The sequence below is a fragment of the Saccopteryx bilineata genome, chromosome X, assembly GCF_036850765.1.
Source record: "Saccopteryx bilineata isolate mSacBil1 chromosome X, mSacBil1_pri_phased_curated, whole genome shotgun sequence".
Classification (NCBI taxonomy): domain Eukaryota; kingdom Metazoa; phylum Chordata; class Mammalia; order Chiroptera; family Emballonuridae; genus Saccopteryx; species Saccopteryx bilineata.
The window spans coordinates 69,515,051-69,541,978 of NC_089502.1; the positions used below are offsets into that span (position 1 = coordinate 69,515,051).

The window sequence follows — 26,928 nt, forward strand, 5'->3', positions numbered from 1 at the left end:
CAGATATTTTATGAGTCAAATAAGGCTTGTGAGGATTGATCTAGGTACACTACCAAAATGAATTGTTTTATGGGAAAATGTCAAGCTCAAACAACAGAACTGGTAACAAACTTTTGGAATACAATACGCTCAGCGAATGAAGGTTAGTTTACCTGATTACTTAGGAATGTAAAACTGTAATAGTTTTATTATAGGGTATGCACAGAAAAAAAAGTACTGGAGCATCTCTCAGGCTTATAGAGAAACTGAGAGACTATATATAAAGCACAAAGGCACTCTTAAAGTAACTGGATAATTCACCCTTCACCCTTAAGTATGTATTAAGGAGGAAAGAATTTCTAAGCATGAATGAAAGTTACATTAAAGCAACTCCATTTCTCACTACATATTAATTTATGCATGTCAAATTATCTATGAATATTTATTTATTTTTGCTTTCATAATTCACCTGTTCTTTTTCTGAACTCCACTTAAATTGGACCTTACACGTAAAACCTCAAAGGAATTCCATGTCCCTTGTACCACTCTAATACACACAAACATACACACACACACAACTCTAAATGATTTAAAATACATGTTTTGTCCATCTTAGGAATTTGAAATGTCTCAGAGATAGGTACAAAGTCAGGAACATTTTTTAACTTCCCATTCCATTTAGCAAAATGACTCAGAAAACAGAGTAAGAGCTCAAACAATTTCATACGCTGTGGGGAAAAATGTAGCATCTGGGAGCTCGCAATATCAAAGTACCAAATCGGCTAGGCAGCTATTAGTAATGAGATGACTCTGAGAACAAGAGCATCCAGCAACACTGAGGGAAATAACTTCGTTATTATTAAAGCATTTTGAGTCACTTCCTAAACAGAGATGATAATCACCATTGTTAGTAACATTTCCCAAAAGGAAGAAGTATTATGATGAGAGCATCATCCCTAGTTTGAAAACAGAAACTTCAGAAGTTGAGCACAAACATAACCTGTATTGTCTGACTGCTCAAAATCACTTCATAAAGCTGATCTCAGGGGTTCAAACATTTTTGCTCTGGCCAGACAGCTCAGTTGGTTACAGCAGTGGTCCCCAATCTTTTTTGGGCCACAGACCAGTTTAATGTCAGAAAATATTTTCACAGACCGGCCTTTAGGGTGGGATGGATAAATGTATCACGTGACCGAGACAAGAGTGAGTCGTAGACAGATGTAACAGAGGGAATCTGGTCATTTTTTTAAAAATAAAACATCGTGGCCTGACCTGTGGTGGCGCAGTGGATAAAGCGTCAACCTGGAAACCCTGAGGTTGCTGGTTCAAAACCCTGGGCTTGCCTGGTCAAGGCACATATGGGAGTTGATGCTTCCTGCTCCCCCCCCCTATAATGAATAAATAAAATCTTTAATAAAAAAATAAATAAACTAGCCACAATTAATATTAAAAAATAAAATAAAATAAAAAAATAAAACATCGTTCAGACCTAAATATAAATAAAACGGAAATAATGTAAGTTATTTATTCTTTCTCTGCAGACCGGTACCAAATGGCCCACGGACCGGTACCGGTCCACGGACCGGGGGTTGGGGACCACTGGGTTAGAGCATCGTCCCAAAGTGCCTGGTTCAATCCCTGGTCAGGACAAATACAAGAACAGATTGATGTTCCTGTCTCTCTCCCTTCCTCTCTAAAATCAACCAATAAAATTTCGTTTAAAAGTTCAAACAATATTTATAAAATCAACCTAAAGAACAGTTGCCATAATTTAAGAAAGGTCTCTGGATTCTCAATAAATTATAAAGTAAAATTCAATTATTTTTTGGATACAGTTCTACCTTGATAATTTTTTATTACTATGGTAATTAAGGAAATGCAAATTTAAAAAAACACAATATAATTTATACCCCTAAGGTAGACAAAATTTCTTTTCATTCCTTATTCCTTTTTATTGAATTTATTGGGGTAACATTGAGCATCTTTTCATCTGTCTATTAGCCAGTCACCTGTATGTTCTCCTAAGAGAAGGGTCCATTCATGTCCTTTACCTGTTTTTTTATTGGGTTGTTTGGGGTTTTCTTGGTGTTGACTTTTATCAGTTCTTTAAAAAATTTTGGATATTTACCCCTTATCAGATGTATCATTGGCAAATATGTCTTTTTATTTATTTTTGACAGTTCCCTTTGCTGTAAAAAGCCTCTTAATGTAGTTAAATTTGTTTATATTTTTGCTTGTTTCCCTTGACAGAGGAAATGTATCAGAAAAAATACTGCTTCAAGAAATGTCTGAGCCTGACCTGTGGTGGTGCAGTGGATAAAGCATCGACCTGGAAATGCTGAAGTCGCCAGTTCGAAACCCTGGGCTTGCCTGGTCAAGGCACATATGGGAGTTGATGCTTCCAGCTCCCCCCATTCTCTCTCTCTGTCTCTCTCTCTCCTCTCTCTCCCTCTCTCTTTCTCTCTCTCTCCTCTCTAAAAAAAAAAAAGAAAGAAATGTCTGAGATTTTATTGCCTATGTTTTCTTCTAAGATTTTTAGGTTTCAAGTCTAATACTAAAGTCTTTAATCCATTCTGAGTGTATTCTTGTTTATGGTATAAGGTGGTTCAGTTTCATTTTTTGCAGATATATGTCCAATTTTACTAACACCATTTATTGAAAAGACTATCTTGACCATATTGAAAGTTTCTGCCTCCTTTGTCAAATATTAACCATACAGGTGTGGGGTTTACTTCTGGATTCTCTATTCTGTTCCATTGATCTATATGTCTGTTTTTAGGCCAGTTCCATGCGGTTTTGATTACTATGGCTTTGTAGCATAGTTTAATATCAGGTAGAGTGATTCCTCCAACTGAATTCTTCTTTCTCAAGATCGCTGTGGATGCCTGACCTGTGGTGGCGCAGTGGGATAAAGCGTCAACCTGGAACACTGAAGTTGCCGGTTCGAAACCCTGGGCTTGCCCGGTCAAGGTACATATGGGAGTTGATGCTTCCTGCTCCTCCCCTTCCTGTCTCTCTGTCTCTCTCTCTCTCTCTCTTTCTCTCTACTCTCTCTCTAAAAATGAAATAAAAAAAGTGGACATCCCTGTCTTCTTCCTGATCTTAAGGAAATGCTTGTAGGTTTTGTCCACTGAGTATGATGTTGGCTATGGGTTTACCATATATGGCCTTTATTACGTTATGTTCCATTTAGTCCCATTTTGCTCAGAGGTTTTATCATAAATGAGTGCTAAATTTTATCAACTGTTTTAATACGACCATGTGATTTTTATCCTTCATTTTATTTATGTGGTGTATCAGATTTACTGATTTGCAGATATTGTATCAACCCTGCATTCCTGGAATAAATTCCACTTGATCATGGTGTATGATCTTTTTCATGTATTGCTGCATCCACCTTGCTAATATTTTGTTGAGTATTTTAGCATCTATATTCATTAGAAATATTGGCCTATAATTTTTTTTGGGGGGGGCGAGAGGGACAGACAAGAAAGGAGAGAGATGAGAAGAATCAATTCTTTGTTGCAGCACCTTACTTGTTCATTGATTGCTTTCTCATATGTGCCTTGACCAGGGGCTACAGCACAGTGAGTGACCTCTTGCTCAAGCCAGCAACCTTGGGCTCAAGCCAGCAACCTTTGGGCTCAAGCCAGCAACCCCGCACTCAAGCCACCAACGTTGGGGTTTCAAACCTGGGTCCTCTACATCCCAGTCCGATGCTCTAGCCAGGAGTCAAGAACCTTTTTGGCTGAGAGAGCCATGAACGCCACATATTTTAAAATGTAATCCTGTGAGAGCCATATAATGACCCATGTACGTTACACATTATCCAATAAAAATTTGGTGTTTTTCCAGAGGACAGCTGTGATTGGCTCCAGCCACCCACAACCATGAACATGAGCCTTAGAAAATGAATGGATTGTACTACATGAGAATGTTTTATATTTTTAACGTTATTATTTTTTTATTAAAAATTTGTCTGTGAGCCAGATGCAGCCATCAAAAGAGCCACGTCTGGCTCACAAGCCATAGGTTCCTGACCCCTGCTCTAGCCACTGTTCCACTGCCTAGTCAGGCTTAACCTGTTTTCAAAATACTGAGTGCTTAATCTCTTTTATCAGACAGCTATCATTATATAAACAGAGCACTAAGATTTCAAATGAAACAGCTGGAGAAGGCAAGTGTATGTTTTAACACATAATTGTTCTTTTCATTTGATCATTCTCAAAAGATTAGGAGCCAATACTTAAGACATATTAGTAATGTAAAAAAAAAAAACCCAGAACATTAAAATTAAGAAAATTGCCTGACCTGTGGTGGCGCAGTGGATAAAGCGTCAACCTGGAAATGCTGAGGTCGCCGGTTCAAAACCCTGGGCTTGCCTGGTCAAGGCACATATGGGAGTTGATGCTTCCTGCTCCTCTCCCACCTCCCTTCTCTATCATAAATAAATAAAATCTTAAAAAAAAAAGAAAAGAAAAGTAATGTGCTTTCCTGACCGTTTTTGTGGCTCTTAGTAATCACTGCCTTTCTAAAGAAAGAATTGTCCTGGTGATAATTATATATAATAAATATATACAATTTTATTTGTCAATCTTACCTCAATAAAGTGGAAAGAAAAATATTTTTAAAAACAAGAAATATATCAAATCATATTCCTAAAGAATTGCAGAGTTGCCTGACCAGGCGGTGGCGCAGTGGATAGAGCGTAGGACTGGGATGCCAAGAACCCAGGTTCGAGACCCCAAGGTCGCCAGCTTGAGCGTGGGCTCATCTGGTTTGAGCAAAAGCTCGTCATCTTGAATCCAGGGTTGCTGGCTCAAGGAAGGGGTTACTCGGTCTGCTGAAGGCCTGTGGTCAAGGCACATATGAGAAAGCAATCAATAAATAACTAAGGTGTCACAATGCGCAACGAAAAACTAATGATTGATGCTTCTCATCTCTCCATTCCTGTCTGTCTATCCCTCTCTCAAATTGCAGAGTTGACAAAATTTTCATATACATGAATATCATGACCATCTTTCCACATAAATAGGGCCAGAGCCTCCTTTTAAAATTGAGGAAGGTAACACTCTGACATCCCCATGCTCACACAGCTGATCCAGGCTGGAGTCCAGAGCTAACAATAGCCTCCAAGGGATGCACTTAATAATGTTTGCCAAAGGCATCAAATAAAACCAGCCAAAGGTGGGAGGAGGGTAGGAAAAAAATGCTTGAAAAATAATGGTCCTCTGCAATAAATAGGTGGGGTCAGGGACTCAGAAACTGAGAAATAGTCCGCCAGTTACCAGAGTATTTTCCCCCAGAGGCGGAGCACCTGCTGACATGTCAATTATCAGCTGGAGGGGGAAAGCGTACTTTTATTTTCTTTTTTATTTTAACTTATTAATTTCAGAGAGAGAAGAAGGGAGAGCGGGGGAGAGAAAGGGAGAGAGGGGGAGAGAGGGGGAGAGAGGGGGAGAAAGGGGGAGAGAAGGAGAAAGAGGGGGAGAGTGAGGTAAAGACGAAGAGAGGAGAAAAAGGGAGAGGGAGAGAAACACTGGCCTGTTTATGTATGTGCCTGACCAGGCTGTAATGGGCAACATTTGCATGTCCAGATGATGCTCTAACCAACCAAGCTATCCAGCCGGGGTGGAAAACACATGCTTCTAAATATGGGTGAAACTTGTCTTGCCTCAGACAAGGCCATTCTAATCTCTGGAAAGTAGAGGAATTCAAATATTTGACCCTGAAATGCGTTAGCTATTTTTCAACCATATTAGGGGTTATATATCATCTTGGTGCAGATGTCTATCTTAGATTCTAAGAAGACTGGTAGTTGAATGCTCCCCCCATTGCATCAAGACAATCATATACAGTAATTCAAGCTTGTCAGACAGAATCTGTAGATAAATCACAGACTGCTTCTAATGCTATGGCTTATTTCATAAGGAAAAATCAAGCTTACAATTTTAGCTCTAAGACAAATAGTGTCCCAACACACTGATTAAAGAAAAAACAAAACATTAAATACCTATAAAAACTAAAAACTGTCAGCCTGACCTATGGTGGCACAGTGGATAAAGCATCGACCTGGAACTCTGAGGTCACCGGTTCAAAAACCTCGGCCTTGCCTGGTCAGGGCACATATGGGAGTTGATGCTTTCTGCTCCTTCCCACCCCTTCTCTCTCTCTCTCTCTCTCTCTCTCTCTCTCTCTCTCTCTACCTTTCTCCTCTCTAAAAATGAATAAAGCCTTAAAAATAAAAAAAAACTATCAGTATTTAACTATTATATAAAGTAAGTTTAAAACAGTTATTTTACATTTGCTATAACTGATTAAGAACCAGTAAACTAGGCCCTGGCCGGTTGGCTCAGCGGTAGAGCATCGGCCTGGCGTGCAGGAGTCCCAGGTTCGATTCCCGGCCAGGGCACACAGGAGAAGTGCCCATCTGCTTCTGCACCCCTCCCCCTCTCCTTCCTCTCTGTCTCTCTCTTCCCCTCCTGCAGCGGAGGCTTCATTGGAGCAAAGATGGCCCGGGCGCTGGGGATGGCTCTGTGGCCTCTGCCTCAGGCGCTAGAATGGCTCTGGATACAACAGAGTGACGCCCCAGAGGGGCAGAACATCGCCCCCTGGTGGGCATGCCAGGTGGATCCCGGTCGGGCGCATGTGGGAGTCTATCTGACTGCCTCCCCGTTTCCAGCTTTGGAAAAATGGAAAAAAAAACAAAAACAAAAACAAAAAGAACCAGTAAACTATAAAATAAACAATAAAAGTTTGGTGAGGCTGAAAATGATAACTTCATTTGAGTAAACTTTTTAAGTACATCATTATTTTAAAAATTACTAAAAGGAGGCCCTGGGCCTGACCTGTGGTGGCGCAGTGGATAAAGCGTCGACCTGGAATGCTGAGGTCGCTGGTTCGAAACCCTGGGCTTTCCCAGTCAAGGCACATATGGGAGTTGATGCTTCCTGCTCCTCCCCCCTTTTCTCCCCCTTCTCTCTCTCTCTCTCTCTCTCTCTCCCTCCCTCCCTCCCTCCCTCCTCTAAAATGAATAAATAAAATCTTTAAAAAAATAAAATAAAATAAAAGGAGGCCCTGGCCGGTTGGCTCAGTAGTAGAGTGTCGTCTTCCCAGCGTATGGAAGTCCCAATTTCGATTCCAGATCAGGGCACACAGGAGAAGTGCCCATCTGCTTCTCCACCCTTCTCTCTCTCCTTTCTCTCTCTCTCTCTCTTCCCCTCTTGTAGCCAGGGCTCCATTGAAGCAAAGTGGGCCTGGGTGCTGAGGATGGCTCCATGGCCTCCACCTCAGGCGCTAGAATGGCTATGGTCGCAAGGGAGCAAGGCCCCAGATGGGCAGAGCATCGCCCCCTGGTGGGCATGCCAGGTGGATCCCGGTCAGGCACATGCAAGAGTCTGTCTGACTGGCTCCCCGCTTCTAACTTTGGAAAAATACAAAAAAAAATTACTAAAAGGATATTAATACTAATTACTCTATCATACATTAAAATGTCTTTAAAAGTATTATTAAAAAGTCTCATACTAATATAAAAAAAAACAGATCCCTGCAACAGAATAAAAAGTCCAAACCACAGACATATATGTGTATATAAGAATTTAGTATACACAGATAACATCATGGTGATCACCAGAGGGAAAGGGGTGGGAGAGGTAGAAGAAGGTAAAGGGGGGATAAATGGTGAGGGAAGGAGACCTGACTTGGCATGGTGAACACGCAACATACAGGTAATGTATTATAGAATTGTACACCTGAGACCTATGTAATTTTATTAAACAATGTCACCCCAGTAAAATTCAATAAAAATAAATAATGGATAGCTGTCAGAGCAAAGGAGGAAGAGAGGACAGGATCAAAGAAGATGATGGGATTAGCCAAAAACATGTATACATAACACACAGATACAGAAAACAGGGTACCAATAGCCAGAGGGAAGGGGGTGGAAGAGGGGGAGGGGGAAAAAGCAGGGAATGGGGGCAGAAAGAGACTTTGCTTGGTGCAGGGGTGGGCATCATAGAGTGTGTAGATGGTGTAATAGTGAGTTGTACACAGGAAACCTGCATGGTTTAGCCAACCATGTCAACACAATCAATTAAAAAATAAATGATAAATACATACATACATAAATATTTTTTTAATTTTAAATGAATTTAGTATATAATAAGGACAGCATTTCCAATCCACAGAGAAATCAAGAAGTGGTGTTGACATAATGTGCTAACCATTTGTTTCTCAGTGAAGAAAGAAAGTATTCAGTGCGAACAACTCAATTGTGATAGAGCAATCAGCATGAGCTAACCGTTTCAGATGAATACTTTTAGATTTTTTTCTTATGCCAAACTTAATTCCAACTGAGTTAAAGCCTGAAATGGAAAAATAAAATAGAAAATTCTACAAAGATATAAAAGTGAATATTAATTAACAACAGAAACAACAAAACTTGGGGTAGGGAAGGCCCTTCTAAGCATAAACCAAAAACAGAAACCACGTAGAAAAATATTTGAAAATTTCATTATGTAATTTTTTTAAATTTCATGTGGCAAAATACACCATGTAAACAAACTTCAAAAAATATATGGATAGATTTCTTTTGGGGTTGATGAAATGTTCTAGAATTAGATAGCAGTAGTGATTGTACAAATCTGTAACCATATTATAAACCACTGACTTATACACTTCAATAGGGTGAACCGTAGGATATGTAAGTTATATCTCAAAACACCGATAATATAACCCTTATCGTTGAAATATATATGTTAGGTAAATGACAAAATAAGAAATTCAAAACACCAATAAACACATGAAAATTTACATTTCAAAATTATATTTACTGAAATGGAAGGCTTGTCTTAATATTTATATATTCTTTAATGACTAAATCAAGTAGCTTACATTCAAAATTATAAATTAAAACAATTAAGATAAAACATATTCTCCGCCTACTAGATTAGTAAAATGTGCCTATTAACAAGAAGTATAAAACAGAACAAAATAGGTAGTAACCTACATTTCTACCGTGGGCATTACTGACCCACTCCTGAAGCCAGCGTGGGAGTGGGAGATAGTACCTACCCTTCATCCTTGAAGCTCAGATGCTGTTAAGTGATTCTAAACCCGGCGGGCCAGATGCTTCTGCCAGAATTTTGAATCCTGATGAATTGACACAAATACACAGTGATAGTTACAGAGAATTCACAGCGGGTGCAGCAGCAGAGTCACGATGCTAGCTATGGTGGTGGCAAAAGTGCCAAGAAAGCCAGCGCCACCGGAGAGGTCCTCACCAGACTGTTCCTGCGGGGTCACCGTGGCCTGTTTTAGCCTCACTGGACTCCTGCCTATTTTCCAAGTGTGGCTGACCATCTTCCTTGTTGACTCTATAAGCAATCTTCACAGCCTTCCAATAAATTCCTTGTCTGGGTGAGTCAGACTGTTTTTATATTGTTTGCAAGCAAGAGCATGGCCTAGTACATGGGTAATACCATGTGGCCATTAAAAACAATGATGGAGATCTCCATTTATAGACAGGAAAAATGTTTAGGAAACATTAAGTAAGAAAAACCAAATTTTCATTCCGCAAAAAAATTTCTCTTAACCTCCAATGGATTAACTGACGGTCTCCATTATATCACTGAAATATTCAGATACCCACATCACACTTATACACACCCTCTGTCCCACCACTGAATGTTGGCACACTTAGTTCAGCTGTATTTGCTGCCAGGCCGGTTTATGCCCACTGAACATCTGATGATCATACGATTTAATTAAATATTATGTAAACTGGTGAAATTTGAGTATAAAAGGGAGCTATTCTTTCTATGAAAACAAAGCTAAATGTTTTTAGAAACACTCAATAAAGGTAGGCAATAAACTGCTGAAATAGCTGTACACAAAACCACTTAAAGAGATTGGGGGAAATCATAAAAATCTAAAAAAATTGTTCTCTACTCGCAGGAAACTAAAACAGAAACTTGAAATCTAGGAATCTGGAACGAAGCAACATGGATGTGGTATATGCGAGAAAGAAAAGGAAGACTTCCAAAGGGCCCATATGAAAAAAAGGAGCTTTGACCCTACATATAAGTACTAGAGAATAAAAATATGTTCTAGGGATTTTTTTTAATGAATAAGTCGTGTATACATAGTTTTTATGGTTCTCTTCTTCAATTAGCCAACCACTGGATGATTAGGAAAGTTTCTACCAAGGTTCCATTTTCTGTGAGAGAAGATTCTGGAATATAACAATGAAAAAAGAGGAAAATAATCTGATTCAATTTTGTTTTAAAAGGGCTCTAGTTATTTAAACATTCAGCCTTGACTAAAACCTGTCAAAAACCAACTTTTATAAACAAGTGTCGACCTGGAACACTGAGGTCGCCGGTTCGAAACCCTGGGCTTGCCTGGTCAAGGCACATATGGGAGTTGATGCTTCCAGCTCCTCCCCCCTTCTCTCTCTCTGTCTCTCTCTCCTCTCTCTCCCTCTCTGTCTCTCTCTTTCCCTCTCTCTCTCCTCTCTAAAAATGAATAAAAACAAAAAACAAAAAACAAAAAACAAAACAAAAAAAAAACAGTGCAGCCATTTAAAAAATATATATATATTAAATTATGTATATACAATATTTTTTTATCCACTCATCTGTTGATGGACATTTGAATTGTTTTACTTTTGGGCTATTGTGAATAATGCAGGAATGAAGACTGTTATACAAATATCTGTTCAAGTCCCTGCTTTCAATTCTTTGGGGTATGTACTCAGAATTATAATATTGTGTGGTAATTCTATGTTTAATTTCTTTAGGAACCACCATATTGGCCTGACCTGTGGTGGCACAGTGGATAAAGCATCGACCTAGAATGCTGAGGTCATGGGTTTGAAATCCCGGGCTTGCCTGGTCAAGGCACACATGGGAGTTGATGCTTCCTGCTCCTCCCCCCTTCTCTCTCTCTCTCTCAAATTAATAAATAAAATCTAAAAAAAAAATAAAGGAACCACCATACTGTTTTCCACAACAATTGTACCATATTCAATTCCCTCCAGCAATGCACAAGGGTTCCAATTTATCTACATCTTTTCCAACACTTATTATTTTCTGGGTTTTGTAAAATAATACCTACCCTACTGAGTATGAAGTGGTAACACTTCTTTTTACATCTCAGAAATGTCAATGAAGAATTGGAGAATCAAGCTCTGGCCAGTTGGCTCAGTGGTAGTACATCAGTCAAGCATGTGGATGTCCTGGGTTAGATTCCCAGTCAGGGTACACAGAAGAAACGACCATCTGCTCCTCTAACCCTCCCCCTTCTTTGTCTCTCTTCCCCTCCCACAGTCATGGCTCAATTAGTCGAGCAAAGTTGACCCTGGGTGCTGAGGATGGCTCTGTGGTCTCTCCCTCAGGTGCTAAAAAAATGGTTCCATTCCTGAGCAATGGAGCAACAGCCCCAGATGGGCACAGCAACAGCCCCTAGTGAGCATGCTGGGTGGATCTCAGTCAGGGCACATGCAGGAGTCTGTCTCTCTGCCTCCCTTCCTCTCACTAAAATTTAAAAAGAGAGAGAGAGACTTAGAGAATCAAAACTAAAATGTGAAGTAAACAGAAAGCCATAACCCTTCATTGCCATTTTGTTGTAATTTTATTTCATTTAAAATGTAGTCTCATAATTTTTCATGAAAACTTTCTCTATATTCTGATTTTTGGCAAGAACTGGTAACAATATACTTTAATTATAAAGTATTCTTGCTCTCAGCTCTATATTATGAGTGAATAACTAAAAAAGTTAGTACAAAATCTTGGAATGAGTTCAAAGTGATCAAGATTAAAGGTCTGCCTGACCAGGCAGTGGTGCAGTGGATAGAGCACTGACCTGAAACACGGAGGACGCAGGTTCGGAACCCCAAGGTCACTGGCTTGAGCTCAGGGTCTCCAACTTGAGCACATGATCATCAACGTGATCCCAAGGTCACTAGCTTGAGCCCCAAGGTCACTGACTTGAGCAAGTGGTCACTGGGTGGGCTTGAGCCAACACCCCCAGGTCAAGGCACATAAAAGAAGCAATCAATGAAAAACTAAAGTGATGCAACTGTGAATTGATGCTTCTCATCTCTCTCCCTTCCTGTCTGTCTCTCTCAAGAAAAAAATTTTAAAAAGAGAAATAAGAAAACAATCCCATTTATAATGCATCAAAAAAATTAAATAACTTATAATAAATTTAACTCAGGAGGTAAAAAAAATAGTTCCTGTAAAATTATAAGACACTGAAGAAAATACAAATAAATGAAAGCACATACCATGTTCATGGATAGGAAGAATTAACATCATCAAACAAAATGTCCATACTCGGTTGGCTCAGTGGTAGAGCGTCGGCCTGGCGTGCAGGAGTTCCAGGTTCGATTCCCAGCCAGGACACACAGGAGAAGTGCCCATCTGCTTCTCCACCCCTCCCCCTCTCCTTCCTCTCTGTCTCTCTCTTCCCCTCCCACAGCCGAGGCTCCACTGGAGCAGAGATGGCCCGGGCGCTGGGGATGGCTCTGTGGCCTCTGCCTCAGGCGCTAGAGTGGCTCTGGTCGCAACAGAGCGATGCCCTGGATGGGCAGAGCATCGCCCTCTGGTGGGCATGCTGGGTGGATCCCAGTTGGGCGCATACGGGAGTCTGTCTGACTGCCTCCCTGTTTCCAGCTTCAGAAAAATACAAAATACCAAATAAAATTAAATGTCCATACTACCCAAAACGATCTATAGAGTCAATATAATTCCTATCAAAATACTACTGGAGTACTACACAAAAGTAGAACAATTATTCCAAAAACTTATATGGAATCACATAAGACCTCAAACAACCACAGCAATCTTGAGAAAGAAGAACAAAGTTAGAGGAATCACACTACCTGATATCAGAACATACTACAAGGCCATAATAATCAAAGCAACATAGGCTGACCTGTGGTGGCTCAGTGGACAGGGCATCAGCCAGAAATTCTGAGGTTACTGGTTCAAAACCCCTGCCTTGCCCGGTCAAAGCACATACAAGTTGATTCTTCCTGCTTCTAGCCCCCCCCCCTCCTCTCTCTTTTCTCTCTCTCCTCTCTCTAAAATTAACAAAAATTTTAATTAAAAAAAAACAGCATGGCACTAGCATAAAAACAGATTAATGGAACAAAATGGAGAGTCTAGAAACACACCCACATCTTTATGGTCAATTAATATTTGACAAAGGGGCCAAGAATATATAATGGGTAAAAGAGAGACTATTCAATAAATAGTGTTGCAAAAATTGAACAGCTAAGTTCAAAAAAAAAAAAAAAAAGAAATTAGACCACCTTTTCAAACCACACATAAGAGAAAACTCAAGCCTGACCAGATGGTGGTGCAATGAATACAGCATTGGCCAGGGATGCTGAGGACCCACGTTCAAAATCCCAGGGTCACCGGCTTCAGCACAGGCTCATGTGGCTTGAGCGCCATCTCATCATCTTGAACACGGGGTCACTGGCTTGAGTGTGGGATTATAGACATGACCCCATGGTCACTGACTTGAGCCCAAAGGTCACTGGCTTGAAGCCCAAGGTCACTGGCTTGAACCAAAGGTCACTGGCTAGAGCAAGGGGTCACTCGCTCTGCTGGAGCCCCCGCCCCCCGTCACGGCACATATGAGAAAGCAATCAATGAACAGCTAAGGTGCCGCAACTATGAGCTGATGCTTCTCATCTCTCTCCCTTCCTGTCTGTCTCTAAAATAAATAAATAAATAAATAAATCTCAAGGACAACTATTTAGCCAAGTATTTTTATACAGATGAATGAGAATGGATTCATACAAGGCCTACATCATTTCACACCCTTAAGAGTTTTTTTGTTTTGTTATGTTTTATTTTCTTTTTTCCAAAGCTGGAAACGGGGAGGCAGTCAGACAGACTCCCACATGCGCCCGACCAGGATCCACCCGGCATGCCCACCAGGGGGCGATGCTCTGCCCCTCTGGGGCGTCTCTCTGTTGCATCCAGAGCCATTCTAGCACCTGAGGCAGAGGCCACAGAGCCATCCTCAGCGCCCGGGCCATCTTTGCTCCAATGGAGCCTCGGCTGTGGGAGGGGAAGAGAGAGACAGAGAGGAAGGATAGGGGGAGGAGTGGAGAAGCAGATGGGCGCTTCTCCTGTGTGCCCTGGCCGGAAATCGAACCCGGGACTCCTGCACACCAGGCCGACACTCTACCGCTGAGCCAACCTGCCAGGGCCCTTAAGAGTTTTTAACTGGCAAGTTTCAAGAGCTTTGTTATCACAAGTAAGCAGAAGCCCTAATACTGATGGCTTTATCAAAGATACTGAATTGCTGGGAAAATGTTAATTTAAATTCATTGCACATCTGTTAAATAAAATCAAGACAAAGAGCCATCAACAGCATTTACTATTTTGGGAATTTAAAGTGCAAATTCATTATGATCTGCAGGAAAAATATTTTTTTCAAAATCCACTCCTCAGGTCTATGGTTCTGTACTTTTCTGGAAAGCACTAGGATGAATTTTGTCATCTCACAAAAACTAACACTCTAAAATAGGTTGTAATCTTTAGAAAGTGGTTCTGGTATAAAAAGTGTGCTTAATCTGTAAGGTAACTACCCCACCTCCCCATTTTAGACATTGTAATTTTCACAAAGTGGATGTGCCTCACAGTTAGTTTGCTTCATAGGGGGAGTTCACCTTTTTAATTCTGAAAAACCTACAAGGAGTCAAGCTAAAACTAAATTCTGAATTTCGGTTTAGTATATTCCGTCGGGTTTCTGAAATAAGTTATTAAAGTGCCTCATCTCTTACCTTATCTACCTTTTTTTCTCTACTTTTCATGAAGGGTTCATGGTTCACGTGTACAAACACATATACACACAAATAAATAAGACAGACTGAACTTACTAGTAAATATCTTCCAACTAAAAACTAATTCTGATGATACCTCCTTTTGAAAACCATATGACTGTGAATGTAGGAAATTAAGGTACACATAGCACAGAGAAAAGTAAATGGATCAAATTAGGAAAAGTGTAAGCGTCTATGTTCAAAGATGATACTGCCATAGTTTGGTGTGAAAAAAATTAGATCTGGTCAGATTCTTGTGAATCAGTCTCCTTCCTCAACATGCACACACAATAGTTAGTTTGATGAAAACGGCTGGATTAATCTGAGAAGCTTTGCGTCACAATTATGAGCCAAGTTCCTAGAAAATGGGTCAAACTGGGGCAATATAAAAAGACACATGGAGCCTGACCTGTGGTGGCGCAGTGGATAAAGCGTCGACCTGGAGTGCTGAGGTTGCCAGTTCAAAACCCTGGCCTTGCCTGGTCAAGGCACATATGGGAGTTGAAGCTTCCTGCTCCTCCCTCCTTTCTCTCTCTCTCTCTCTCTCTCTCTCTCTCTCTCTCTCCCCCCCCTCTAAAATAAATAAATAAAAATAAATAAATAAAAAAAGACACATGGAGGTCCTGGCCAGTTGGCTCAGTGGTAGAGTGTCGGCCTGGCATGCGGGAGTCCCAGGTTCGATTCCCGGCCAGGGCACACAGGAGAAGCACCCATCTGCTTCTCCACCCCTCCCCCTCTCCTTCCTCTCTGTCTCTCTCTTCCCCTCCTACAGCCAAGGCTCCATTGGAGCAAAGTTTGCCCAGGCGCTGAGGATGGCTCTGTGGCCTCTGACTCAGGTGCTAGAATGACTCTGATTGTGGCAGAGCGACGCCCCAAATGGGCAGAGTATCATCCCCTGGTGGGCATGCCGGGTGGATCCTGGTCGGGCGCATGCGGGAGTCTGTCTGACTGCCTCCCCATTTCTGGCTTTGGAAAAATACAAAAAAAAAAAAAAGACACATGGAGAACTAACACAGAAGTTGAATAGAGAGGAAATACTGTGCGTGGGAGCAGGAAAGCCAATTCGCCTTGTCAAGATCAAGGGTGTGGGTGGGAATACAGCAGGAAAGAAATAACAATAACACAGCTTTACATTCATAGAACATATTTCTGCTTACAAAAAAAAGTCTTTCATAAATTACTTCATTGAAGACAGCAGGTATGTTCATTACATAACTCACTAATTCAATATATAAAGAGAATATTTTTTGATAGACAAATTTAGACTTGAATCCAAATTCTGCCACATACTAGTTGTGTGGCCATTAGTAAACTGTCCTCTCCAATGCTCGGTTTCCTCACCTGAAAAAAACAGATTAACTCACTCACGGGACTGTTGAAAGAAATATGATAACATGTAAAGTGTGTGGCACATGATTCCATCTCCTCTTCACCTTACTAATATTGCTAGGAGGCTCACATCTTTCAGGTTCTATGCTAGTAGGCCCTACGGACACAAAGGTGAATGAATATGACATAGGCTCTGCCTTCAAAAAGGCTGAGGCTCTGACCAGTTGGCTCAGTGGCAGAGCATCAGCCTGGTATGTGGAAGTCCCAGGTTCAATTCCCGGCCAGGGCACACAGGAGAAGGGCCCATCTGCTTCTCCACCCCTCCCCCTCTCCTTTCTCTCTGTCTCTCTCTTTCCTTCCTGCAGCCAAGGCTCCATTAGAGCCAAGTTGGCCTGAGCACTGAGGACAGCTCCATGGCCTCTGCCTCAGGCGCTAGAATGGCTCCTGCCGCAATGGAGCATTGCCCCCGGTGGGCATGCTGGGTTGATCCTGGTCGGGCGCATGCGGGAGTTTTGTCTGACTGCCTTCCCGCTTCTAACTTCGGAAAAATACAAAAAAAGGGGGGGGGGGCTCAGGGTTGTATGGTATACTGTGTGACCTAAAAGATGCAGGGAAGTGAGCAAAGATTTCACAGACGAGATGCTTTAATTGTCTTTTTGCCCTTTAAAATATAAGAAAAAAGTCAACTGGAGAAAAACAGAATAAAGACAAGAAAATACACGCCTAACCGGGCAGTGGTGCAGTGTATAGAGCGTCAGACTGAGATGTGGAGGACCCAAGTTCGAGACCCCGAGGTCACCAGCTTGAGCACAGGCTCATCTTGTTTGAGCAGAGCTCACCAGCTTGGACCCAAGGTCGCTGGCTCAAGCAAGGGGTTACTTGGTCTGCTGAAGGCCCACGGTCAAGGCACATATGAGAAAGCAATCAATGAACAACTAAGGTGTCGCAATGAAAAACTGATGATTGATGCTTCTCATCTCTCTCCGTTCCTGTCTGTCTGTCCCTGTCTATCCCTCTCTCTGACTCTCTCTCTGTCTCTGAAAAAAAAAGAGAAGAAAATACAAAAAGAAACAACAAATAAGTGTGCTACCAAAAGATAACTAATGTTAACATTTTGAGGTAGGAGTGAACATGTGTTTTTATGTGTGTGTGCGTGCGCATGTGCATGTAAGTGAAGCAGGTTATTTTATATATGTATACACATAAACACACAGATTTTTAATAAAGTGATATACCACTGTTTTATAACACTTTTTTGTCATTCAACGCCATAATCAACATTTTCTTTTTTTTATTTTATTTATATTTTTATTTATTCATTTTTACTAGAGAGAGAGGGGAGAGAAAGAGAGAGGGAGAGATAGAGAGAGAACAAGGGGAGGAGCAGGAAGCATCAACTCCCATATGTGCCTTGAACAGGCAAGCCCAGGGTTTTGAACCGGCAACCTCAGCATTCTAGGTCAACACTTTATCCACTGCGCCACCACAGGTCAGGCAATCAACATTTTCTATGTCTGTAAATTGCAGTATATAATAATACATAATACTTTTTACTATTTTAACCTTTATAACCCAATGGGATGGTACCACTATTATCTCCATTTTACAGATGATGAAATTGAGACACAGAGAGGCTAAGGGACTTTCCCAAGGTCACACAGCTAATAAGTGACATAACTGAAATTTAAACTCAGTAAGTCCAGTCCACAGTTTGTGTTTTGAATCACTAATATATATGCCATAATTTAAAAAGGCAAGACCCTGGCTAGTTGGCTCAGTGGTAGAGAGTCAGCCCAGCATGTGGATGTCCCAGGTTCAATTCCTGATCAGGGCACACAGGAGAAGCAACCATCTGTTTCTCCATCCTTGCCACTTCCCCTCCTCTCCCTCTCTCTCTCTCTCTCTCTCTCTCTCTCTCTCTCTCTCTCTCTCTCTCTCCTCCTCCTCCTCCCACAGCCATGGTTCAAATGGTTCGAGTGTATCAGCCCCGGTTGCTGAGGATGGTTCCATGAAGCATTTGCCTCAGGCACTAAAAATAGCTCAGTTGCGAGCATGACCCCAGATGGGCAGAGCATCGGCCTCAGATGGGGTTGCTGGGTGGATCCTGGTCAGGGCACATGCAGGAGTCTATCTATCTCCCCTCTTCTCACTTGGAAAAGGTATAAAAGGCAAAACAGAAGTCCATTATATGACTGTACCATAACTTAACCAATTTATTGTTTTTAGGTAAACTGGGTCTTGAAGGTTGAGTAAGAGTTCTCCAGATGAACAGAAAGAAACAAGAGAGCCATGAACAAAATTACAGAGGTATCAAACAACATGGTACATTTGAAAGAACACTTTTGGTATTACTGTGAATACAACATGAGTGGGTAAAACAAGAAGATTGAAAAGGTAAATAAAGTGAAACCATGAAGGATAAACTGGAAAGGGCTAGGGACAGGAAGACCCATTAAAATCTACTGTCCAATAACAGAATATTATTCAATCAAAAAGGGCATGAGCCTGACCAGGTGGTGGCGCAGTGAATAAAGCGTCGGATTGGGATGCGGAGGACCCAGGTTCGAGACCCCGAGGTCACCAGCTTGAGCACGGGTTCATCTGGTTTGAGCAAAGCTCACCAGCTTGGACCAAGGTCACTGGCTTGAGCAAGGGGTTACTCGATCTACTGAAGGCCCACGGTCAAGGCACATATGAGAAAGCAATCAATGAACAACTAAAGTGTCACAACAAAAAACTGATGATTGATGCTTCTCATCCCTCCCTGTTCCTGTCTTTCTGTCCCTGTCTATCCCTCTCTCTGACTCTTCTCTGTCTCTGAAAAAAAAAAAGGGCATGAAGTTTTCACATATACTCCATCATGGATGAACCCTAATGACATTATGCTAAGTATTATAAGCCAGATAAAAATGAAAATTTTTGCATGATTCCAGTTATAAGATGTACCTAGAAGAGGTAAATTCATTGAGACAGAAATCAGAACAGATGCTACCAGGGGAGGGAGAAGGCAGAAGGAAAAGCCATTGTTTAATGGGTACAGAGTTTCCACTTAGGATGATGAAAAAATTTTGGAAGAAGACAGTGGTAATAGTTACACAACATTGTGAATGTACTTAATGCCGCTGAATTGTACATTTGAAATGGTTAAACAAGTAAATTTATTATATATATTTTACCACAATTTAAAGTAAAGACTTCATCCCAGGTTCGATTCCTGGCCAGGGCACACAGGAGAAGTACCCATCTGCTTCTCCACCCTTCCCCCTCTCCTTTCTCCTTGTCTCTCTCTTCCCCTCCCACAGCCGAGGCTCCATGGGAGCAAAGTTGGCCCGGGCACTGAGGACAGCTCCATGGTCACCGCCTCAGGTGCTAGAATGGCTCTGGCTGTGAAGGAGCAAGGCCCCAGATGGGCAGAGCATCGCCCCCTGGTGGGCATGCCAGGTGGATCCCGGTCGGGTGCATGCGAGAGTCTATCTGATGGCCTCCTCACTTCTCACTTAGGAAAAAAATTTTTAAATAAAAATAAATAAAGACTTCACAGAAGGGAAATAATTAGAGACTGCAGATAGAAGGAGGAAAATTTGAGAAATATCAAGAACTAAACAGATTTGCTGACTAACAACATGAGGTGAGAAAAAGAGTAACTTTTGGGTTTCTGGCTATATATAAGTGGTATTTTAAGATTACTTTTACAGGTAAGGAAACAAAGGCCCAGAAACACAAAGTAAGTTGTCCAAAGTTAGGTTGTTAATAGCAGAACTGGAACTTAAATGCCCGACTCCTGATTTACATTTGGTACTCTTTCCACCACAACACATCAAGAACATAATAAGAAATATTATCTTACATTTACATAGAACTCTATCATTTACGAAGTCCTTACACATACATTATTTTGTTTGCTACTCATCACAACCTATGAGTTAGAGAAAATAGATATAATCATTTCTGATGAGTACACTTAAATATAATAAGAAAATTGATGCAACTCCTTAAAATCCTCAGATAGAGATCTAAATTTCTTGTTTGATTACAGGAGAGCCTTAAGGTGGAAAGTGAAATGCAAGTAATGAACTTGGGACTACCATGGTGCTATATGTAGTAGGTACTAAGGAAAAAATTGGGGCTAAAAATCTAAGTGGTTTGGGTAGGTTTGGTGGCTGCAATACTGCATAACTCACGTCATAATTAGACTCATAATGCAACTGATGCCCCCTGGAGTTGTACAAGACAACAGCCCTGGATGAAATTAAGTATGAGTGTCCAACTTGCTTATCAGGATCTACTGGTAGGTCTAGTAAACCTCACCAGATGGAGCGCCAAGCCAGTTCCCAAAAATGTCTTCCGTCTGCTACACACCCTTTCTACCACAAGTCTCAGCTAACATTCCCAGAGTGAAGGGCAAAACAGCACAGCCAGCACCAACTTCTCAAGGACTGCAATGCTTCTATCTGCCCTGATCCCAAGACTCAGATTATAAGAAGCTCCTGCAGCCCTGGCTGAATAGCTCAGTTGGTTCGAGCTTCATCTCTAAGCAGAGGTTGTCAGTTCAATCCCCAGTCGGGGCACATTCAGGAACAGGTTTATGTTCCTATCTCTCTATCGATCTCTCTCCCTTCCTTTCTCTCTAAAATCAATCAATTTTTAAAATTATTAAAAAAAAAGAAGCTCCTCCATATAATGAGAGTGGAGATTGCCATAATAAAGGATTGGGAGAAGACAAAGGTAGTCTTGTGTGATCATTTCTACTTGTCTTGTGGGAAAAAACTTCTAGAAAGTGCCAGGATTATTACTGCTAAACCTTTTTAGAACATGATCATAATAACATTAACCCTTTAAGTATTATGAACGTTCATGCACGTCCTCGTGCCTCCTGACCATCCAGAGTACAATCGATTTATTTTAAAAATGTGGAAGGCAACATTAAAAAAAGGCAAATGTGTGTTCTTGTTTCCAAAAATTGGTTATCAAACAAACATGATTTTAAGTTAATAAAACTGTAAATGTAACTAATTTCATTTTTTGAAAATAAGAACAACTCACTCCAGGGGGTCAGCGAGCATGAAAAAACTCACTACTCAAAGGGTTAAATCCAAAGGTAACAAGAGGGAATAAAGCAGGTCACAGGAGACATTCATTTTGCAATCCACTCATGCCTTAAGCCAAATTGAGAGAATACTAACACAGATTACAAAAAAAATTTACTACATAGGCTTGTGACCAAGGTGTATTCAGGTACCACACAAAACTAGGACAGAAATGGTCTACCTTGATGTTTCAAACATAACAGAATCTAAAACTACCAGATACTTCAAACGTACAAGAGACCCTAAAATGACCATTTGTCACCCTTAAGTGTCCCAGTAAAATAACTAGTTACATTTCCCTTCCTATTCTTAAACAAACACAACTGAAAACAAAGGTTAGACAAATGTAGCCTGTTTTGCTCGAAGACATGGCTGATGGCATTCCACCAACCAACACAGAATGGATTTCTTCCCTTGTCTAATCTCCTCCTACTTCTCCCAACTTCTTGGACTTCCTGCTGGGACTTCGTGTGGACATTGCTCTCCAGTGTTACCTGGTGCCACCCCAGCTGGTCTGTATAAATAGCATTTTATTGCCTATATGGTTGTGTCACTAGGAAAAGTTAATAAAAACTCTAAACTCAGGAAACAAATTAGAGTGGAGGTAATATCAAGTTGAGACAGTCTGACTCCAAAGCACATGCTCCTAACCCTCTCCAAAACAGAGCATCCAAATGAATTTAGCGCAGATTGAAGAGCTGTTCAAAGCCTTCAAAAGATGACTGACTACTGGAAAAACCCAGCCTTCCCTCCCCCCATGTTGCTCCTTTACAATCATGCTCCTACCACACTCACAACACTTCTGACACTAGATGTGGGAGGGGTGGTTCCCCGCCAAGCAATCTCTGTGACACCAGTTGAGTGTCCTACAATTTAAGTCAAGTCTGACACTCTCTATCTAGAGATAGAGTTCAATCTCATGGGTTAAGAGCTTGGTCCCACAAGACTGCTATACCCCCTTCCCACAGACTTAAGTAGCTATTCCAATCATTCAAAAGATGGCCCAACATCCATCATTTTCAATACTCCCCGTTAACATGAAATCTCCACTATAATCAGGAGTGCCCTCACTGCTGCATGGTCCATGCTTGCTGTTTATTTTTATGAGTTTATTTAGATTGGTTTCCTCACCCAGAATGCTCTTTTCCTATCAAATCCTATCACATTACTCATCTACTCCACCAAAGCAGGACCATATCGGTAGTATTCACTAAAATAACGGTTGAGTTTTTTTAATCTTCTTTTTTTTCTTCATTGATTGATTTTAGAGAGACAGAAAGTGGGAGAGAGAGAGAGAGAATAATTCATTTGTTGTACCACTTAGTTGTGCATTTGTTGGTTGCTTGCTGTATGTGTCCCTACAGGGGATCAAATTGAAACCCGGGTATTTCTAGATGACACTCTTACCAACTGGAGCTAACCAGCCAGGGCTCTCAAGTAATTGTTCACCTCCTCCGTGAAAAGCATGTTAAATACTTGTACCCGCTTTCTTTTTCAATTCTAAATACCCTTGGAACAAGCATCACAGTTTAGTACCTACTTCCTCTGTAACTGTTTGGTATTCGACTTCTTTCTCCGGCTACACATTTGAGCATATGCCTTAGGCTTCTTTGCATACCACACAGAGTCAGAATAAACACTACATATACAACAAGAATATATTAAACATTCATTAACTGGCATGCTGATGTAATTCGATGTAAAAATTCAATCTGCACACAACTTTGGGAGACTGCAGCTATTCTGCAGAGTAAGTAAAACATGAAAAAAACCTTTTCCATTGCCAACATTTTATATTTCAGAAATCATTATGTGGAAGTATGGTTCAGCATTTGGCACTGAGAGAAATAATTGAGGAAATCTCAATAGCTCAGAGTCTGTGGCTCACAAATTCTACAAGCAGACTGGTGGAGAAGTAGAATGAGTTCATCAGGGTGACGTGACTTGAGAGCTGTCATAACGAGTTTAGCAATACCATGTCCGCATAGTATAGGTGTGTCGTAGGCCCTCCCATGGTGAGCTTCCATTTTCCATGGTGTAATGTAGAAATTAAATACTATATTGTGTGCAGGTACTGATTGATTACTATATTGTTCCTGTAGCCTACTAAATTTATAGTACAACAAAACTATAATTTTAACTTCTATTATATAGGTTGCTAAAATTACATTTACAGTAAATGATGTATTAAAGCAGGGGTCCCCAAACTTTTTACACAGGGGGCTAGTTCACTGTCCCTCAGACCATTGGAGGGCCACCACATACAGTGCTCCTCTCACTGACCACCAATGAAAGAGGTGCCACACTTCCCCTTCCGGAAGTGCGGCAGGGGGCCGGATAAATGGCCTCAGGGGGCTGCATGTGGCCGGGGCGTAGTTTGGGGATGCCTATATTAAAGTAATAATAGTAACTAGGTTTTGTGTGTTTACTACCTGCCAGGCACTGCTTTTAGGGCTTTATGTGTATTAAGTCACTGACAATCCTAAGAGGCCAGTACTGTAATTGCTCCCATTTCAGAAACTGGAAGGAACTGAGGCAAAAAAGGTAAGAAATCTGTATAGAATCATACAAGCAGAGGAGATGGATGAGATTCCAACCAGGCCGTCTGGTACCAGAGACCCCAATCTTAATCCCATGTTACAGTGCCTCTTCAGAACAGCACATCATGGCCCTGGCCATAGCTAAGCTGGTTAAAGCACTGTCCCCAAGTGCAGAGGCTGCCAGTTCAGTCCCAGTCAGGGCACATGCAGGGACAGATTGATGTTCCTTTCTCTCTCCCTTACTCTCTCACTAAAATCAATTAATTTTTAAAAAATTAGAAGAAAAAAAAACAGCACATGAAAATACAATGCTGAAGTTAAGACACCTTGAAGTTATCAAAAGGATATATCCAGTAGTCCAGAAAATGTAACCAGCAATGTTCCAATTTGTTAGTCAACTTTTTTTTCTTTTTTTATTGATTTTAGAGAGGAGGGAGGGAGGGAGGGAGGGAGGGAAAGAAGGGGAGAGGAGCAGGAAGCATCAACTCCTATATGTGCCTTGATCAGGCAAGCTCAGGGTTTCTAACCAGCGACCTCAGCATTCCAGGTCGATGCTTTACCCACTGCACCACCACAGGTCAGGCTGCTAATCAACTTTTACTGCATGATTTCTTAATACAGTTTAAATTCTAAACATATTACTGTAAATAATAAAATCTAACCAAGTTCAAAGATATACTTACTATAAAAATAATAAAACACATAAACCATTTATTTTCTCTTCCTGGGAGACTCTGAGAATGCACATAAGACTAATACCATTTTCAACGTTAGATGCTTTAGCCTATATTTAAATTAAAAAATACTAGCCCTGGCCGGTTGGCTCAGCGGTAGAGCGTCGGTCTGGCGTGCGGGGGACCCGGGTTCGATTCCCGGCCAGGGCACATAGGAGAAACGCCCATTTGCTTCTCCACCCCCCTCCTTCCTCTCTGTCTCTCTCTTCCCCTCCCACAGCCAAGGCTCCATTGGAGCAAAGATGACCCGGGCGCTGGGGATGGCTCCTTGGCCTTTGCCCCAGGCGCTAGAGTGGCTCTGGGCGGCAAAAGCGATGCCCCGGAGGGGCAGAACATCGCCCCCTGGTGGGCAGAGCTTCGCCCCTGGTGGGCGGGCCAGGTGGATCCCGGTCGGGCGCATGCGGGAGTCTGTCTGACTGTCTCTCCCCGTTTCCAGCTTCAGAAAAATAAAAAAATAAAAAATTAAGTTAAAAAATACTATGGGTCCTTACTTCTGAATTAGTTTTAAACTAACAATGAAATTCTGAGCTACCCATACTTTAGCTTTTCAACATCAAAGCATTTTGTTCATTCAGACTTGGGTGTTTTACTTAATTCATCAGACCTAATTTTTTCTCAAATGTCTATGTCCTTTAATGTGGGGAGGTTGTTTTCCATTTTTTTATTTTTTTATTTTTTAAGACTTTATTCATTTTAGATAGAACAGAGAAAGAGAGAGAGCAAAGGGGGGGGAGCTGGAAGCATCAAATCCCACTTGTGCTTTGACCAGGCAAGTCTGGGGTTTCGAACCAGGGACCTCAGCCTTCTAGGTCAACACTTCAACCACTGCACCACCACAGGTCAAGCTCCTCAAATGTCTACATGCTTTAAAAAATACAGTTCATGCCTGACCAGGTGGTGGCGCAGTGGATAGAGCGTCGGACTGGGATGCAGAAGGACCCAGGTTCGAGACCCCGAGGTAGCCAGCTTGAGCGCGGGCTCATCTGGCTTGAGCAAAGAGCTCACCAGCTTAGACCCAAGGTCGCTGGCTCCAGCAGGGGATTACTCGGTCTTCTGAAGGCCCGCGGTCAAGGCACATGTGAGAAAGCAATCAATAAACAACTAAGAAGTCGCAACGCGCAACGAGAAACTGAGATACTTCTCATCTCTCTCCATTCCTGTCTGTCTGTCCCTGTCTATCTCTGCCTCTGTAAAAAAAAAAAAATACAGTTCATTATTATTAGGTAGAGCACAGATTCTCAAGCCAGACTGACTAGCTAAATCTCAGTTTAGCCACTTACTGGGTCTAGAAATAATTTGCCCTACAAAACAGTATGTCAACCCTTACCAAAGTACAAATAATAAACAAAGTATCAGATTTATTTTTTCACACCAGACAAACTGTTCTGGTCTTCTTCACTTACCATATTTCCCTATGTATAAGATGCAGCCTTTCCAGAAATATCTGGGGTCTAAAAACTGGGTGTGTCTCACCTGACCAGGCAGTGGTGCAGTAGATAAGAGTGTTGGACCCAAGGTCGCTGGCTCGAGCAAGGGGTTACTTGGTCTGCTGAAGGCCCGTGGTCAAGGCACATATGAGAAAGTAATCAATGAACAACTAAGGTGCCACAACGCACAACGAAAAACTAATAATTGATGCTTCTCATCTCTCCGTTCCTGTCTGTCTGTCCCTATCTATCCCTCTCTCTGACTCTGTAAAAAAATTAATTAAAAAATAATAATTTTAAAAAACTGGGTGTGTCTTATACAGTGGTTATAGATTTTTTTTTTACTTGCATTTCCTGATTTTTCGTGCTTGTTTTTGCGCTCATTGTTGAAGACAGTGATTCCTCATCAGACACAGATGAGGATAAGCTAACGGATGGGAGGGTTTTTTTTTGTTTGTTTGTTTGTTTGTTTTTACAGGGACAGAGAGAGAGTCAGACAGAAGGATAGATAGGGATAGACAGGAATGGAGAGAGATGAGAAGCATCAATCATTAGTTTTTCGTTGCGACACCTTAGTTGTTCATTGATTGCTTTCTCATATGTGTCTTGACCGCGAGCCTTCAGCACACCGAGCAACCCCTTGCTTAAGCCAGTGACCTTGGGTCCAAGCTGGTGAGCTTTTTGCTCAAATCAGATGAACTCGCGCTCAAGCTGGTGACTTCAGAGTCTCGAACCTGGGTCCTTCTGCATCCCAGTCCGACGCTCTATCCACTGCGCCACCGCCTGGTCAGGCACGGATGGGAGTTTTAACAGTGATGAAGAGTTGTATGAATTTTATGATGAATAAAACTTGAGTTCAATAACTTTATGTACTACTTTTTTTTATTTCAGGCCCCAAAATTAAGGTGCATCTTATATATGAGGAAATACTGTATATGTAACAACTACAACAAAACAGTAAATGATTCAGGATCCCATGACTTACCACTT

General features: G+C 41.4%; 1 protein-coding gene across 5 annotated transcripts in view; it reads right to left on the bottom strand.

Moving 5' to 3' along the window:
• Window positions 1–26,928, bottom strand: part of ATP7A (ATPase copper transporting alpha) — a 554,573-nt gene that overhangs the window by 83,219 nt on the left and 444,426 nt on the right. Inside the window, exons 2-3 of one of the 5 annotated variants that reach the window (XM_066250421.1) lie at window positions 9,052–9,129; window positions 4,291–4,417 (exon numbers count right to left, since the gene is read on the bottom strand). The exons of 2 other annotated variants lie outside the window; for them this stretch is intronic. The gene's annotated coding sequence lies outside the window, so the exon portion shown is untranslated. Of the gene's footprint in view, window positions 1–4,290; window positions 4,438–9,051; window positions 9,130–26,928 lie in introns of all 5 variants that reach the window. 2 more of the 5 variants (XM_066250420.1, XM_066250418.1) reach the window with 2 other exon arrangements.